The following is an 18,270-nucleotide window of genomic DNA, read 5'->3' as shown; positions in this document are numbered from 1 at the left end:
GGGTGTTCAAAGCAGAGAGAACATGCACAGAAGACCAGGGCAGGAATAAGCTTGGCATATTTAAGAAGCAAACAGAAGACACAGAGATGGCCAACAGACACATGAAAAGATGCTCAACCGCTAATTATTAGAGAAGTGAAAATCAAAACTACATTGAGGTATCACCTCACACCAGTCAGAATGGCCATCATCAAAAAGTCTACAAACAAATAAATGCTGGAGAGGGTGTGGAGAAAAGGGAACCCTCCTACACTGTTGGTGGGAATGTAAATTGATACAGTCACTATGGAGGACGGTATGGAGGTTCCTTAAAAAAACTAAGAGTTGCCATATGATCCAGCAGTCCCACTCCTGGGCACGTATCTGGAGAAAACCATATATAATTCGAAAAGATACATGCGCTCCAAGTTCATTGCAGCAGTATTTACAATAGCCAAGACATGGAAGCAACCTAACTGTCCATCCACAGAGGAATGGATAAAGAAGATGTACATATATACAACGGAACATTACTCAGCCATAAAGAAAGAACGAAATAATGCCATTTGCAGCAACGTGGATGGACCTACAGATTATCATACTAAGTGAAGTAAGACAGGGAAAGACAAATATATCACTTATATGTGGAATCTAAAAAAAAATGATACAAATGAACTTATTTACAAAATAGAAAAAGACTCATAGAAAACAAATTTATGGTTACCAAAGGGGAAAGTAGTGGGGGGAGAGAAAAATTAGGGGTTTAGGATTAACAGATACACACTATTATATATAAAATAAACAATAAGGTCCTACTGTATAGCACAGGGAACTATATATTCAATATCTTGTAATAACCTATAATGGAAAAGAATCTGAAAAAGAATATGTGTGTAAGCGTAAAACTGAATCGCTTTGCTGTACACCAGAAACTAACATTGTAAATCAACTATACTTCAATTTTTTGAAAGCATATAGATTAAAATACAGCAAAAACATTTCACTAAAAAAAAAAAAAGCAGCAAACAAAGCCAAGTGAGAGAGGCCCAGAGGAATGTGCTTTGGGATGGAGTGAGGCATAGGTAGGGGCCAAATCTCATAGGAGCTTCGCTGTTATTTATCCAGTGAGAAGCATGGGGGGTTGGCGGGGGGTCGTTTTCAGTGAGAAGTGGCATGCTCTAATGCACTCTCTAAAAGATGACTATGGTTGCTTTCTGGAGGGTGAATTGTAGGGGCCAAGGATATAAGCAAAGAGGGGAATAGGAGGAAACTCTAGAGAAGTGTGGTTTCACAGAAGCCAAGAGAAGAAAATGTTTCGAGAAGGAAGGAGTGGGCAGCAGTCTTGAATACAGAGAAATTAACAGGGAGGTACTGATGGCCTTGAGGAGCAAATGTTTATGGGTGGTAGCTTTGCAAGCCCACTGCAGTGAATTTAGGAAAAAACGGGAAGGGGGTAAGAGAACATGGGGAGCAGAAACCATTTCAAAAATGCTGTGGAGGGCTGCAGAGAAATAGGACATTGGGAGGAGGGTATAGGGATCATTTCTAGGATAGGAGCTACTACAGCAGTTCTCTGTGCTGACAGGTGGTCTGCAGAGAGTCAGATACTGGGGGTGCTGGACAGAGTAGTTAATTGCAGGAGAGAGATCCTTGAAAGGGCCCTGTGAATTGTTTGCCTCTTTATTGGAATCCAAAATTTCATTGTCTTTGATGTTGATTAGTTTGTTGGAATGTTCTTGTATTAAGTTGAACCATATGAAGTTACCAATACTCATATATTTTTGACCTACGAAAACAGCAGTGGCTTATAATTCTACCTAATAGAATTAGGATTTTCGACCTTAACTTAGACAGTTTCTCCCATAGGTCTTTATAGTTTCTATACATTTTTAATTTGGAAACAGTCTCAAACTTACCTCAAAGTTGCAATTACAGAACAAAGAATGTTTCCCTCCCCGCCTCGAACCATTTGAGAGTAAGTTGCAGACCTGATATTTCTGTCTCTCCCTAACGTTTGAGTAGGTATTTTATATAAAAAAGAAGATTCTCCTATAAAATCACAGTACAATCTAGTAAAATCAGGAAATTAACAGCAATACATTGCTGCCAACTAATCCTTCAACCCCGTTCAAGCTTTTGCTAGTTGTCCCAATAATGCCCTTAATCTCAAAAGGAACTAGTCCCTCATCTCACATTGCAGTTAGTTGTCATGTCTCTTTAGTCTCCTTCATTCTGGAACAGTTCCCCAGTCTTCCTTGATTTTTCATAACCTTGACACTTTGAAGAATACAGTCTAATGACTTCGTAGAACCGCGCCCAGTCTGAGTTTGTCATGGTTATCTTTGGCAGTTTGGTAGCCAGCCTTCAAATTGGCCACACCTTCTGTTATTCAAACCCTCATTCAGTCTCCTCCCACACTGTGCCAGAGTTGATCTTTGTGACCAAGAGCATAGAGCAGAAGTGGTTAGGTTATAGAAGCGATCTCTTGGATCACTTGTTCTGGGGCAAGCAAACATCCTATGGATAAGCCCAGATGGCAAGGAACTGAAGCATGTAGCCAACAGCCAGTGAGAAACTGAGGCCTGCCAACCATGTGAGTGAGCATGGAAGTGGATTCTCCAGCCCCAGTTAAACCTCAGGGTGACTGTTGCCCCAGCCAGCAGCAGGACTTCAACCTTATAAGAGACCTAAAACCAGAATCACCCAATTAAGCCACTCTCAGATTCCCGACCCCCAGAAACTGTGACATCATAAATGTTCGTTGGCTTAAAGTACATAATGAATACAGGCAGGAATATCACAGAAGTGATGGTGGGTTCTTTTTATTGCATCCTATCAGGTGGCACACAATTCCAATTCATGCCATTACTAATCATCTTTATTTCAGTCCCTTGATTAAAATGGAATCTTCTGGGCTTTTCCACTTTTTGCTCTTTTTTTTCCCCCCTCTCTTTTAATTAATGAATATTTTGTGGGAGATACTTTGAAATGATGTAAACATCCCTTTCTTCATCAAACTTTCAATTATTTCATTTACTTATTTTTCTCAGTATGAGATCTTGGTTTTCTGTTTTATTCGATGGGATATAGTCTGTTACTGTCATTATTTATTTTGATACTCAAATTGTTCCAAATTTCACCTGCGTCCCTTCAGCCTGGCTCCTGTGTTCTCTGGACACATCCTCATCATTCTTTAAGTACATCCTTGATTTCTGGCACAAGATGTTCTAAGCTCATCATGTTCTTTGCCTGCCCCAGCCCTGAAATCAGTCATTTCTCCAAGGACCTCAGGTTCTTTTTAGTGGAAAATGGTATTAAAGCCAAGGTGTGGGCACTATTGCCACTGGGGTGTCATTGCTCCCAGGCCCACTCAAAGGACATATATATATTTACATATACTCATAGATGTAAATATATACAGACATATGCAAATATATACATATATGTATATACAAATATATACTACATATATTATATATATCATATAATACAAATTATATATTTGTAAGTATAATACAAATAAAATATAGATATATATCTTTAACTCCATAAATTCATACTGATGCCTCTAATCGTAGGGTACTCTGGGGTTATTCCGTCCGTCTCCCTTTCCATATTAGTGACCTCCCTCTCCAACAGTGAGAAACATGGCTCCGTTACCCTCACTATATTTATCTGATTCATTCCCTCGTATATAACCAGTCTTCCGTCACCACTGCATCCACCCCTTCCCCCACATGGATGCCCTCTATTCAGGCACTGACACCTTTTCAGAGACACCACCCTCATGAGTGCCCTCCTCATCCCCTTGGGCCCCAGGCCACCGCTCCACATGGACGTTCACACCCACTTCTCCCCGCTCAGGCTCTGAAATACCACCTCAGGCTGCCCCTACACGTGGACGCCCTCCTCACGCACTCAGGCCTAAACTCCCCACACTGGGTCTGCCCTTCTCACCCCACTTGGGCCCCAACACCCCACAGGCTGTCACAGGCTGCCTCTCCTTGCTCTGCCCCCTTCTAATGGCTTTTGGGCTGACTTGTTCAGGGGAGGAAAGGGAAGAGCAGGGCTTTGTGATTTCAGAAGGATGCCAGCATGGAAAGGGACATTCTGCTCCCCCTCAGCTCAGTTGTGAATTTCGTCTGTAGTAGTGGGTTCCAAACTTCTGGTTACACCAGAATATCTTGGGAAGCTTGCTGAAATACAGATCTCAAGCAAACAGAAGACAACACTAAAAACAGGGAGCAATCAAAGCATCCTTAGAAAATGGTTAAATAGATTATAGGGAGGCATTCAGTTTTCATTTTAGACTTTTGGTTCCTCTTTACATTTTCTACATTTATACCTTTATATTACTAATACTAATGGATTATGGGCCATGTTCTATAATTTTCTATATTAAAAACATAATTAGCAAGACTGTTGTTTTTTTAAGCAATACAAAATACAGACTTCCAGACCCTATTGCTGGAGATTCTGACTCAGTACACCTGGGCTAAGACCTGGGTATCTGTGCTTTGTAAAATTCTCCTTTGAGTGTAATAATCAGACAGGTTGTGGAACACCCGCTCCATCAAATCCTCCACAGGAGTTCCCTCAGCAGCTGTGTCTGAGTATCCACTGGGCAGCGTGCCCAACACCCCATCACAGATGAACACTGACAGCAATGAAGCCACATGAGCTTTCTGAAAACTCAGGACAGGTAGGTTTTGGTTTGAAGGCTCATGATCCTACCGATAGCTCCTTCCAAAGTCAGTTTTGTCTGATCCTTACTGTTATTAAAGTGAAGGATAACTCTGAAAAGATGCAGGTTAAGTACTCTTCAGAACTATCAAGGTTGGGCTTCCCTGGTGGCGCAGTGGTTGAGAGCCTGCCTGCCAATGCAGGGGACACGGGTTCGAGCCCTGGTGTGGGAAGATCCCACGTGCCGCGGAGCAGCTGGGCCCGTGAGCCACAATTGCTGAGCCTGCGCGTCTGGAGCCTGTGCTCCGCAACAGGAGAGGCCGCGATGGTGAGAGGCCCGCGCACCGCGATGAAGAGTGGTCCCTGCTTGCCACAACTAGGGAAAGCCCTCGCAAAGAAACGAAGACCCAACACAGCCATAAATAAATAAGCAAATATTTAAAAAAAAAAACAAAAACAAAAACTATCAAGGTCATCAGCGACAAGGTCAGTCTACTGTCACCGCCAAGAGGACCCTAAGCAGAGATGACAACTAAATGTAATGTATCCTTGATGAGGTCTTGGAAAGGAAAAAGGACGTTAGGTAAAAACTAAGTATGGATTTTAGTTAATAATAATGTGTCAATATCAGTTCATTAATTGCAAGAAATGTACCATCCTAATGGAAGACGTCACTAATAGGGGAAACTGGGGTATGTATGGGGTATGTGGGAACTCTAGTTCTATAAATCTGAAGAGGTTCTACAATAAAAAGTCTTAGAAAAAAGATGCAGGTAACAGGAGATGTAATGATGTGACATGGCAGACTCAGTGATAGCACTCTGTAAATCATCAGGAAAAGGTGAAAATATTCAAATGGGCATAAAGAATATAAGTAGGTGTCATCACTTCCATGTGGGAGATAAGACACAGGGCCATTACTGCAGCCCATTGGTCTGCGTCTCCAGGAGTGACAGGCCACTGCTGCTGCTGTTCCAGGAAATTTGAGGACAGAAGGGACAGATTGCTCCCAGAGGTCACCGTGGAAATGTCTGATAGATGACCAGTTGCCTTGAGGGAGAGTCTGGGCCTGCGTACAGGCGGGGAGAAAGGATGACTCTGGGAGGGGCAGTTGTATTCTTTGCCCTTTGAGAACAGCTGTTACAGGCTTGATGTGCAACCTGTCCTTTACTGGCAGAACAGACCCAGTGCTGTGCAGGGTAACCAGTTCCTGTTGCCTGTGGCTCAAAGCCAAGTGTGCTCTCATTAAACAGCAGCTGAAATGTTCACGTTATGGCCTACAAAACAGTGCAGCCAAATATCATTGGGTGCTCTCCTGGTGTTTGTAATACTAGACACAGCTGAAACAGAGGAAAAACTGCATTTCTTTTTATACTAAGACAATATATCCTACAAAATGGGAGGGAAATCCTACAACTTATAAATTGCATCCTAAATTAGAGGTATTTTACCTGTTTCAGGTCCAAAAATCATCTTACTTTGTCTAAAACCAAAAGTCCTTTTTTTTTTTTTTTTTAAATTTTATTTATTTATTTATTTATTTATGGCTGTGTTGGGTCTTCGTTTCTGTGCGAGGGCTTTCTCTAGTTGCGGCAAGTGGGGGCCACTCTTCATCGCGGTGCGCAGGCCTCTCACTATCGTGGCCTCTCCCGTTGCGGAGCACAGGCTCCAGACGCGCAGGCTCAGCAATTGTGGCTCACGGGCTTAGTCGCTCCGCGGCATGTGGGATCTTCCCAGACCAGGGCTCGAACCCGTGTCCCCTGCATTGGCAGGCAGATTCTCAACCACTGCGCCACCAGGGAAGCCCCAAAAGTCCTTTTAAAAACACAAACATTTTAATTTTATAGTTGTCAGAATGTAGAAGAGTATCATTCTGCCATACATGGACCAATAAAAATACTAACAGCTATGGCCCAAACATCAAAAGGACCACCATTGCCACTCATATATGTGTTTGTAGTAGACTGTCCCTTCTGTCTCCTAGGGCAGTGAACACAAATGTGTCCAACTGCTGGAAGTATCCCCTTGTTGCTAGAACCATCCAGGAACAGGGTTACCTAGGCGCCCGTGTGCTTGCTCCCAGCTAAAGCAAGAAAGAGCTGGAGCTTCCTGTGCTTTTGCACGTTGGCTGGCTATGTGGTCAGAGTTCAGTTGCAGAAAACATAATCCACTCTAGGTAGATTAAACAGAAAGTGATTTATTATGGGATTTTCAGTGGCTTTCAGAAGCACCAGAGGGCTAAAGAGACAGACTGTAGACCAAGCTGCCAGGAATGACTCCGCAAAGCACATGGCAAATCATCAGAGTGGCTGCTGCATCTGCCTAGATCCGGAAGGTATCACAGCAGCTGCTGGCTGCAAAACCAGCCACCTCAGCTATAATCAGGAAGCTGCCACTGGGGTGGCCAACTCGAGAGCACGTTGCCTTTGCCAGAGTCTGCAAAAAGGATACCCTACATGCTGCTTCTTCGCGTATGAGTCAGTTCCAAATCAGACTCCTGCGAGTATAAGTGGTGGGTAGAACCTAAATCACATTTTGAACCCAAATTGCAAGGGACTCTGGGATGTTATTTTTTGTTTTTCAGCCTCTGCATGCAGGAAGGGGAGTTCAGATGGATACTGAGGAATCTAATTTATGTTATCTGTCGGAGTCTGCCCTGCTAGCTACCCAGTTATCTATGCATATTCCTCTTGCTATAAGTAGAACCCACTCCCTCCCCCATACATCACTGCATCCCACTCAAATTCCAGGATCTCTGGGTTTTGTGCAGCTCTCTTTAAGTCCAGATGAGGCTTTTTGTGATCTAGTGACCTATAAATTAAAAGACTGCCTGTGTGCTCTCAATATACACTGGTGGCAAAGGAGGATTAAAACTATCCAGAAAGGGAGAGAATAGAAATGTACAATTGCCATTTGTGTTAGCAGTCATCAAATGCCACTAGGCAAGAATGGTGAAAGCACCCTGCTCGCATGATGGAGTGAGGTCCTTTAGTAGCCATCGGAAGGACTCCCTTGTTCATTAAGCCCATGACCCAAATCTAACTGATATCCTAGCCATCTCCCATTAGCTGCAATAAAAGTAAAGCTGATAGGCAGTCATTTTTTAATTTTCCTAACTCTACTTGTACTTCTTTCTGCTGCCATAGTTGTAATAATGCTTGATTAGCCAGATGTAAGTGAACCGCGAGATTAAGGGCTCTACCACATTCTCCGCACTTCCCCCAAGTCTCTGCATCACTAGGATAGCAGCCACATCTGGACCCTGTGGTATTCAGCTGTCTCTGAGGAGACCAAGTACTGACGGAGTAGAAATGGGAGTTGAGCTGGAAAAGAGTTTCTCTGGGCAAAGCTCTGGGTAAGGAGAAGTGTGGCAACGCCTACCTCAGCAGCAAGGACAGTATAGCCATGCAGGCAACAATATGTCACATTTAGGGACCAGCTTTGGGGATGGGTGAAAAATATACTTTAAAAACAGACATGCCTAGTTGGTTCTGGGAAGAAGACGGCAGCAACATAGTTTTTTAAATCTCTGAGTCATCACATAAAACAGAACAACTAGGGAGCACAACCAAATACACATGGGCAGCATTTACCTCAAACCGCGTAAGTTATCTACAAATCACAAAATATAAGCAGGTGGTGGAGGTAAACCGCCAACAGCCACAAGACCTGCATGATGTCCGTGCTGTACGAGAGGAAGGAGTCAGGAGGGGACAGCAGGGCATCTGACAGACCTGAGACCAGGAGAGCCCCAGAGTAGCTAACAGGAGTGCACTGGAAATGACTGCTGGCTAATCTGAGCACAGCAGCTGAAACTGGGAGGGGTTTTACCCAGTTCAGTGCCAGGTGAGTGCAGGGGCTCTTGGTGGGTTCTGAAAAGAGCTGAGGCAGTCTGGGCCAGATTAACTCCTGAACCCGACAGCCAAAGCTCCTTTCCAGGCCCAGAGAAAGTGATGACAGTGGAGTCAAAACTGGGCAGGACAGTGGCAGGAGGCATGAGGGAAAGAGAAAGTCCAGATAGAAGAGGGGAAAGAGAAGAAGTAAAGGAAATCTCAGAAAGCAAGCCGACATGGATTTAAACAACAAAAGAGGGAGTTCTGTCAAGTTAGTCAGATTTTCCTGAACTACTCCATTCTAAAGGTTCAGGAAAATTTAATTTTGCATAATGAGCAACAGAAAAGTATCATGGTCCAAACCCATATAAAGTTATTGGGAGAATGAAAGAACACAGAGCAGAATAACATCCCTCCAATGAAAGCATGCCAGAAAGACAACTTGATAAAAGAGGTCAAAACTGAAGCATACTATTTCAAAATGAGCTTAAAATACAAAACTTTAAAATTCAAAAAGAAATGAAGAAAAAGATTCAAGAGAAAGTGTCAAATATTGGCAATAGGCAAGGAAGATTTAGCATGGATAGGAGGAGTCTTGATGAAGAAAAACAAAGCAAGGGAACAAAAAAAATACTAAAAACAGTAATGCCAAATTTTTTTTTTCCTAAAATATAACTACTTAAAACTACGTATTTGAATAGCACAACACATACCTGAGAATAGTGACCAAAAATGATACAGTATAGTATGTTAACTGAACTTTAAAGGAAAAAGATCCTTTAGACATCTAAAAAGAGAAAGTGACTTTTAAGGGAAAGAAAATTAGATTATTTTCAGGCTTTATGTCAGAGAAAAAAACTTTATGTCAGAAAAAAAAAAAAAAAGGGAGCACAGATGGTCCCCAACTTACAATGGTTCAACTTAAAATTTTTGGGCTTTACGATGGTGCAAAAGCAATATGGGTTCAATGGAAACCATACGTCAGATTTTGAATTTTGATCTTTTCCTGGGCAGTGATATACAGTATGATACTCTCTTGTGATGCTGGCTCCCACTGGACAAAGATGGGAAAATTTGCACTTCAATAAGGATATTAATTACAGTAGGATGGAACTCATCAAATATGTTTAAATCCATGAGTTTATGATGATTTTTTAAAAATCTGGTCACCTTAGAAGGATGATAAGGAACTATTTCATTATCTGGAAAACAGACAAAGAACCAAGCATATGACTTTGAATCATATGAACTGTACCGTTGGGTAACCAAACGAGATGAGGAAAAAAATCTTTTTAAGAAAGTGTGACAGGGCTTCCCTGGTGGTGCAGTGGTTAAGAATCCACCTGCCAATGCAGGGGACACGGCTTTGAGTTCTGGTCCGGGAAGATAGCACACGCTGCAGAGCAACTAAGCCCGTGCACCACAACTACTGAGCCTGCGTTCTAGAGCCCATGAACCACAACTACTGAGCCCACGTGCCACAACTACTGAAGCCCACGCGCCTGGAGCCCGTGCTCCGCAACAAGAGAAGCCACCGCAATGAGAAGCCCGCACACTGCAACGAAGAGTAGCCCCACTCGCCGCAACTAGAGAAAGCCCGCGCGCAGCCACAAAGACCCAACGCAGCCAAAAATAAATAAATAAAATAAATATATATGTTTTTAAAGTGTGACAACTGATAAATGAAAAAAAAAAAGATAATTATCATCTGGCAATCCCCAGTGAATTAATGGATCTAGGTATTCATATCAATGACTGTGGGCATCAAAAAAGATAAACAGCTAGACACTGTGGCCCTCCTGATGACACAGCACTCCACCACCTGTGGTCTCGCCACAGCAATTGAAGCAAATTCTCACCAAGCCTCTGGATCCAATTGCTGGCTTGCAGGAAATATAAAGGACAGAGGAGCATTTTTGAACTGCGTCATGAATATGCCATCGGCAAAACCCAGACGAGAGAAACTCTACAACCTGGTTTTTTCGACAGACAAATTGTAAGGAAAAGATAGGAGGGAGAATCTGCAGATTAAAAACCCGATCACACTTTTAAACTATAGTCTAGGGATGCACATTTGTATGAAAAAAAAAAATCTTTTTTTTTTTTTAAAGTGCAAAGAAGTGATTACTGTAGAAGTCAGGTTGATGGCTACTTATGAGGGGAGGGAGGGGTTGTGATGGGGATGGAGCACATAGAAGGGGCTTCTGGGTTGGCTGCCAAAATTTCTGTTTCTTGACCCAGCTTGTGTTTACCTTCTAATAATCGTGTGTGTTTGTTTTGTGTGGTTTTCTGTTATTTGTCTTATTTTATAATAAAAAGGTGAAAAGCATTGATAGATTTTGAAGCACAGTAGTTTTCCACGATAACTATTAGGTAAGCATTGTTAGTTGTTTTTTTTTTCCAGTGTATATGTATGGCAGTGATGTTATGACATTTTAACCGAAAACTTTACTCTCACAAGCTTGTAATAGTCTCTAAGGCTCTTTATGTATAACAGTGTAAACTAGAAAGTCACATGTTAAAAGCAACTGTACTTTTGTTTCAGTGTCTGCACAGTGGAATGGACATTGTAAAGATGAGGTCACATGGACTCATTTGAAGTATATCACTGTGGGGAGTGTTGAGATATATATATACACACACACACACACAGCCCTTCCCTCAGCGTTATGTTTAAAGAAAATATATGTATATATTAATATATATAAGCATAACTTACATATAAATATGTCTGTGTACATAACATACATGTGTATGTGTATGTACATACATACACTTTTTTCATCTCGTTGATCTGATGAAAAATAAGTCTTCAAAAGATAGTTTTTTGTCAATTGTACCTCAGTAAAGCTTAAAAAAAAAAAAAAGTTCAGCAGCCTTAGACATTCACATGCATGGATTTCTTTGAGATATATTAAGGTCATTGTGTACTTTGATCTATAAATAACTTTTCTCTCGTTAATGTGGCTTAGGCTTAGGCATTAAATCCTAACTTTTGTGAGACTGCAGTGCCTTTCTGGCTGGCCTGTCACTGACATGGCTCCTGACACGTTGAAGGCAGAGGAGTGTTTGAGAAACCCACACAATGAGAGCTTTGCTGCCCTCACACTCCATAACCAAATGACATAGTCCTCTCCTATCAGAATCTACAAAGACCTCGTCTGCTGTAAGCAGCTGAAATTCCTTACTGCTGAGCCTTTGAAGGGCCTTATATACAGAGAAGGCTGCCTGCACCCCTGGTCTACAAGACTGTACATTTTAGGTTCCATCATCACCGATTATATTCTTCAGTTCCTTCTCATCACCCCTTTTGCTCCTTCTAATGGTGGGTTGTTTAGGGACTGGCATTACTGTCATATTTGCTTTAATGCATTTTAACCTGCTTATGAAATTTCTAACCTCTCTTCCAGTATCTCTGCTGGAGGACGGTTCAGTCATCCCATTGTAATAGCAGCTGTTCAAAGGATTTGGAATTTGTTTGGATTTGAAGGAATCAGATTTATACACTATTCTGTATCTCGCTCATTAGCTCTCAATGGCATAACAAGACTGAAAATTTAATTGCACTGTGGGGAAATCATGCATTAGGTTCATAGCATTTTGTGTGTACTATATAGATTTGCTGTTTTAGCATTAATAAAAAGAAAATTAATTTTTTTTTACCTTGATGATGTTTAGAATGTCATCAGCAGCTAATAGCATGGTTTCATGTCCTAATACATGGATAAGTGTTTGCCCCTCAAGCCTGTTGCCTTTACTGTGATGTCATGTATGTCTACCCAAAGACACATGCAAGTGCCCTTGGTTGGGGGGTCGGGGCAATGCATATGTGTGGAAGGCAGCAAATGTGCTTGCCCATATCTCCAACACTGAAACTGGCTTGACAGGGTATATGAAAGCAAATTACATAGGCGGAGCCTGCTTTCTAGAATCCCAGGATATAGGGACTTATTTTGCCTTTTGTTTCGTTTTATTAGAGGTGGTTTGAAGATTGACACATTCCTCTTGATTTCAGCCCATTTAGTGAGTTTGTTAATCTGAGTCATTGTTTTCTCACCTCTAAAGGGGGATTAGAACGCACCCCTCCTGCCTCACCCTTGTTTTTTGAGCTACTGGGATAGTTTTGCCCTGCTAGAAAGCACCTCAGCTTCCCCTCAGTGCCCCGTCCACCTTATGGTTATCTGAGGAAACGAACTTAAAAGCCAGACTTCTGTTGGAAATCATACCTCCCTATCATCTAGACTCTAGATTCTAGAGTAATCCAAATCACACTGCTTTCAGGTTCTGAATTTAGAAATCCAAGGTAAAATCATCTTCCTTAAACAGACGCCATTCATTTATTCAGGGAATAATTATTGAACACTTACTATATGCCAAAGATTCTTCTGGGCATTGAGGGTAAAGAGGTAAGCAAGATAGAATTCACATCCTGGAAAATATATAAACGATAAATAAAAGATCAGATAGTGATAAGTGCTCTGCAGGGACGTATTATATTAAGGCAATGAGTTTAGAAAGAGATACTCAGGATTTCTGAGAAAAAAATAGCAGGAAAGAGGTTCTAGAACAGTCTGTCCAATGGCACTTTCTATGATGAAGGAAATGTTCTATACTGCACTGTTCAATGCAGTAGCCACTAGCCACATGTGGTCATCAGGAACTTGAAATGTGACTAGTGCTACTGAGGAACTAATTTTAAATTTTATTTAATTTTAATCAATTTAAATAAATATAAATTTAAATAGGCACATGTGGCTAATGGTTACCATATTGGACAAGCATGATTTGAGAGCTACATTTTGGACTTAGGTGTCTATACTTGTACACTGAATGGGAGGAATATGCAGCATTATCTTGACTCTTTAACATGACGAAGCAAACACATTCTCACCGTATCATCTTGGTAGAATAGATTCGTGACTAAGCTTCAATGTATGAATACTTTGTTGGAAAGATACAAGCAACCTAATAAGGGAACTAACGAGAAGCAATGGATGGTCACAAAAAGATGTTAGAATGGCACCCACAAACTGAGGGCTAAAGGCTCTGAGCAGTATTAAAAGCTAGAAAGACAGAAAATCATTGCAGGGACTTCCGTGATGGTCCAGTGGTAAAGAATCCGCCTTCCAATGCAGGGGACACGGGTTTGATCCCTGGTTGGGGAACTAAGATCCCACATGCTGCAGGGCAATTAATCCTGCGTGCCACAACTACTGAGCCTGTGCGCTGCAAACTACAGAGCCCACATGCTCTGGAGCCTGTGTGCCGCAACTAGAGAGAAAACCCGCATGCCACAACAAGAGAGAAGCCTGCGCACAACAACGAAGAGCCCACATGCCACAACGAAAGATCCCATGTGCCACAACTAAGACCAGACGCAGCCATAAAAATTAAATATTTTTTTAAAAAAATGATTGCATGGCAATGTGTGCCATAGGCCCCTCTGCCAGTTAGGAAATCATAGCCCTTATTGCTTAAAAGAAATTACAAAGCCGGCAGAAAGGCAAATAGAATAATAAAGGGCTTGTGCTATTAAGACATTTGCTGAGGTTTTACCCCACTGAGACCGGAGCATCTGATCAACTTTGATCCTGCCCTAATGATTGTTTTCTCCCAGAAGGTAGAGGAAAGTAAAGAGAGGAATGACCTGATGCTGACCATCATCTGCAAATAAGGCTGTTGGTCAGGGTCTTCCATAAGGGCCTCTTCAGCTATAATAGTCTTTTGATTCTGTCACTCAGTCATGAACCAACAGAACCATTTGGTGATGTGAAAACAGCAACTTGGGAAAACTTGGGAGTTTGTGGTAGCAACAGAAGGGATCACCAGGAAGGGAAATATATCCTGTGATTAGAACCATTACTAAATTTTCTGGAAAAGCCAAATGGTGTGCCAAAATGCTCATCATAGAAAAAGTATAAGGTTTTAACATATTGGAAAAGTATCACATGTATAAAATTATTGAAATAATACAAGTATTATCTAGTTCTTCTATCACCAACCACAAATCGTCATATCATTACTAAATCCAGAAGACATTTCAGTCTGACCAATTAAATATTTTCTTGTCAAACCAACATATGCTTATTGGGTACTGAATATGTATAAGTCAGAAATACCCTCAACGGGAATTGAACTTTTAAAGGGACTCAAACTTTTGTTATGCATCCAAGTGTAAGATACCATTATTATAGGACATGGTCATATTATAACCAAACGAGCATAAAAGGGCACCAATAAGGATCTTCTTCAAAAACATGTAGTGTGTCTAATGAATTTCTGCCTAAAGTGTTTCTCTTCTGTGAATGGGAACTGCAGTTAAGGCTAAGTGTCATCAGTCCTTGGTGTTTGAGTACACTGAGCAGCCCATAAATGAACTAAAGAAGACTGCAACGTTCCTTGAGAGGAAATACAGAGACTTCCTTGAGGATGGGACTAGGTTTTGTAGATAAAAAGAAATGAGCCTGCAAATTTGTAATTATAATAATTCATCTCCAAAAAGACTACTAGCATTTGAATTAAGGGCAATAAGTCTTACCCCTTTGAGGACTGTGGGGAGAAGCTGAAAACAAAAATTCTGTTTATGAACAGGAGCGAAATGTCGAACATTTTTTTCCACCATGAAAGTGCAATAATAAGCCATCTCTTTCTACTGGAATGAATAAAAGAAAGTAGTCTTACAATTTCCACATCATTTACTGTTTAAACACTGGTCTTTTCACCCAGAAACAAATGCCATCTAAGCTAATAAAAAGACTATTACATGTAGTGTTGGAAGTGTTATTGGGGTTACCTCCATCTCTTTCCAGTGCCCCTCAGAGACAAGGTGCCCACCAGCAGCCCCTTGTGAGGGTCTTGGATGTTTTTATATTTCTTCCTTGCCTTGCATAAGCCAACGGGGAAATCAAGTGTGAGGACATTAGGAAATGTAATATTGCTACTCATGTCTTTATAGTTAAGTGTTAAATGATGCCTGCTCAATGTGGGATTAGTGGTAGTGTATCATTTAAGAAGAAAGTTTCTACTTAAAAATGTTCAGTGCTGTTGACTGACCACAAATAAGATTTTATTTAGCATTTTAGGTTACAGTTTGGTCTCCTTAGACCAAAGACTCTCAAACTTTAGCGAGTAGCAAAATCAACACCACAGTGAGGTGGTGTTGAAGCCCTAAACCCACCTGCCGCTCAGTCTGATCCCATTTAAGGCTGACGTTGACATTTCACATTTAGAGTGCTTGTAATGGTTTTTCATTACTCCACGGGGCATTGAAGCAGTTTACTGAGAAGTAGGGTGAGGACTCCCGATTGATTTACTGATAAGAAACCCCAGGCAGTGGGTGGCAGTGGCTGGTCTGTGGCCCTGTTCATGGTTGTCCCAGCCCTGCTGCTGTTCTCCCTACAGCCTGCCCACCTGTGTATTCAGCTGAGCTGCTGAAGGACAAAACAATGACTTGATGACTTGGATTCTCCTTTTCTCCTTTTCTCAGCTGCATTAAGGTTTAGTTCCCAGATGGTATCTCTCTGGTGTGATGCCTGCCGGAAAGCTCTTGGTTAATGCACACAGGGTTGCAGACAAAGGTCTGGCTTCAAAGCACAGAAACCATTAGTCCCATTTTTAAATCGACTTTAAATGTCTCATCTGTGAAATGGAGGGTGTAGACACTAGACAGGTGTGGATGGTGGGGTTCAGGATTTGCTGGGGCCGGCACTTTGATGACAATCTCTAAAACCACTAATGAAGCCTCCTTTTTAAGTGTTCAGGTTAAAATGGTTTGACCCTGAGTATTAACAACCGTTAAAGAATTCTAGCATCTTGCTTTGAATTATGTACATGACTGAAGAGTTGCTATGATTTGGTGAGGGAAAATTGAGAAGAAGAGTTCATATATTAATCATCCCAACCATTTGTCATTATAACGTTACTTTTGTATTTTGAAGAAAAGCACTGCTGCCAAGCTGGAATTCAAATTGACTCAGCTCAGGATTCTTTCACCTGGGTCTTTTTTTTTTTTTTTTTAAACTTCGAGTAAATCACTAACCTTTGGTTTTTATTTATTTAAATAAGGGTGTAGTCTAAGATCATGTGAAATTATTAGAGTGCTTTGGAAAAATGAGAGTATTTCATAAGCCATTTACCAAATTTGAGTTTAAATATATTACCCCAAGGTCAAAACAATTGAGGTTGACTTCCAGAAAGAATATTCCACCTTTAGTTGTATTTTATTTCACAGCGATTTTAAGCAGAGTCTCCAGCCAAGGCAGGATGTGTTAGTTTTCTAAAGGCAAAGTACAGGGAGCTACCTTGACTGTTTTCTAGGAGAGTAAGAAAGACCTAAGTGTAATTGTAACGCATCCTATGAGGATGGAGGGTTTTACTGGACACCTCTTGTCTCCCATTGTGTGTCGCTCACTGCACCTTCCTAGTGTCCCACAAAATGTTGACGTTGCAAGTACAGTCCTAGCTGGGTCTGAGGTTCAGTTCTGCTTCTGACTGCAGGGAATGCCCCCCCAGCTCCAGGGGTCCCAGCTAACCAAACAGCCAGACGTCCAGGATGCCTTTCTGTTCCTCTGATATGATGTACATGAGCAAGACTGAGGTCCCAGCCCAGCAGAATAGATTCTCCAGATCTTTTCTCTTTGTGGTCTTGGCACCCTGATGTGGAGAACCAACCCCTATTGCTCCACAGGGTCAGCCCTGGGCTAAGTGGTGGAGGGTGCTGTTGTTGTACCCCCAGTCCCTCACAAGGGGTAGCGTACCCTCCTCGCCTACCCACGGCCTGCCTCTTCTTGACCTTCCACACACACGCACTCTGCAGCACACCTGACTTGGTGGTTGATTCATCCCTAGAGGGCCTGCCCCCTGCCAAGGAGGTAATCACTAGCAGGTGCTCACACTGCGATGAGTTAAGCGTGTGTCAGGCACCCAGCTGCATTTTGACGAGGCCTTTTTTGGAGACAGCACCTTCCCCAAGGGTGGATGGAAATTTCAGGCACTATGGCAGTCTAGGTGGGGTGGGAATGGAGGGATATTTTTGAATAGAGAGGTTCTTGGGTGCTTTTCAAATCACCCCAGAAAGGAAGGAAGCTGCCTATTACAGATTTACAGTCTCTCATCCAAAAAATCTGAAGCCAGATGTGTTTCAGAATTCAGAATTTTGGGGGTGTTAGCATATACCTTATAAGAACATCCCCAGTGTGATCTGAGGCTGATAAATAAACACATTAATATTCACATGAAGCAGGCCGAGTATTGTATGTTGTACCACCAGATGCGTTTCAATTGGGTCAGGGTTTGCTGGCAAAGTAACGTTTGGTTATTACAGCTTTTAGGATTTCAGAATTGCAGCTAAGGAATTATGCACCGGTAATTGTTAACAATAGTACACTTTTATTGAGCACTAATAGTGTGCCAGGCACTATGCTAAGGGAACACTTTACAGATATAAACTCATTTACTCCTGCCATCAACCTATGAGGTAGGAATTATTAGTATCCCCTACTTCACTGATCCCTACTAATAAGTCCTACTTAAGAAAGCTATTGAGTACATACCAAGTACCAAGGAAAGAGAGCGAAAAGTCTGTACAGCCCCTACCTCAGGTTACTTCAGTCATGTGAGGGAGGCAGATGGGCACACAGACATAGGTGTGCCCAGGGCTGCGGGAACAGAGGAGGGGTGCCCATCCAGCCTGCATGCTGGGGAAGGCTCCCTGGGCAAGTGCTGGTCCTGCTCTTTCAGGCAGAGGAGGAAGCCAACCGAGAGGGAACAGGGAGGT

At 42.0% G+C, this 18,270-nt stretch overlaps 1 protein-coding gene across 1 annotated transcript in view; it reads left to right on the top strand.

Moving 5' to 3' along the window:
* FIG4 (FIG4 phosphoinositide 5-phosphatase) overlaps positions 1–18,270 on the top strand; it is a 127,755-nt gene that overhangs the window by 108,998 nt on the left and 487 nt on the right. The gene's annotated exons all lie outside the window — the stretch shown is intronic.

This window comes from Balaenoptera musculus, chromosome 12 (genome assembly GCF_009873245.2).
Source record: "Balaenoptera musculus isolate JJ_BM4_2016_0621 chromosome 12, mBalMus1.pri.v3, whole genome shotgun sequence".
Classification (NCBI taxonomy): domain Eukaryota; kingdom Metazoa; phylum Chordata; class Mammalia; order Artiodactyla; family Balaenopteridae; genus Balaenoptera; species Balaenoptera musculus.
The sequence above is the reverse complement of the archived record's forward strand: the minus strand, read 5'-3'. Positions and strand labels throughout refer to the sequence as shown.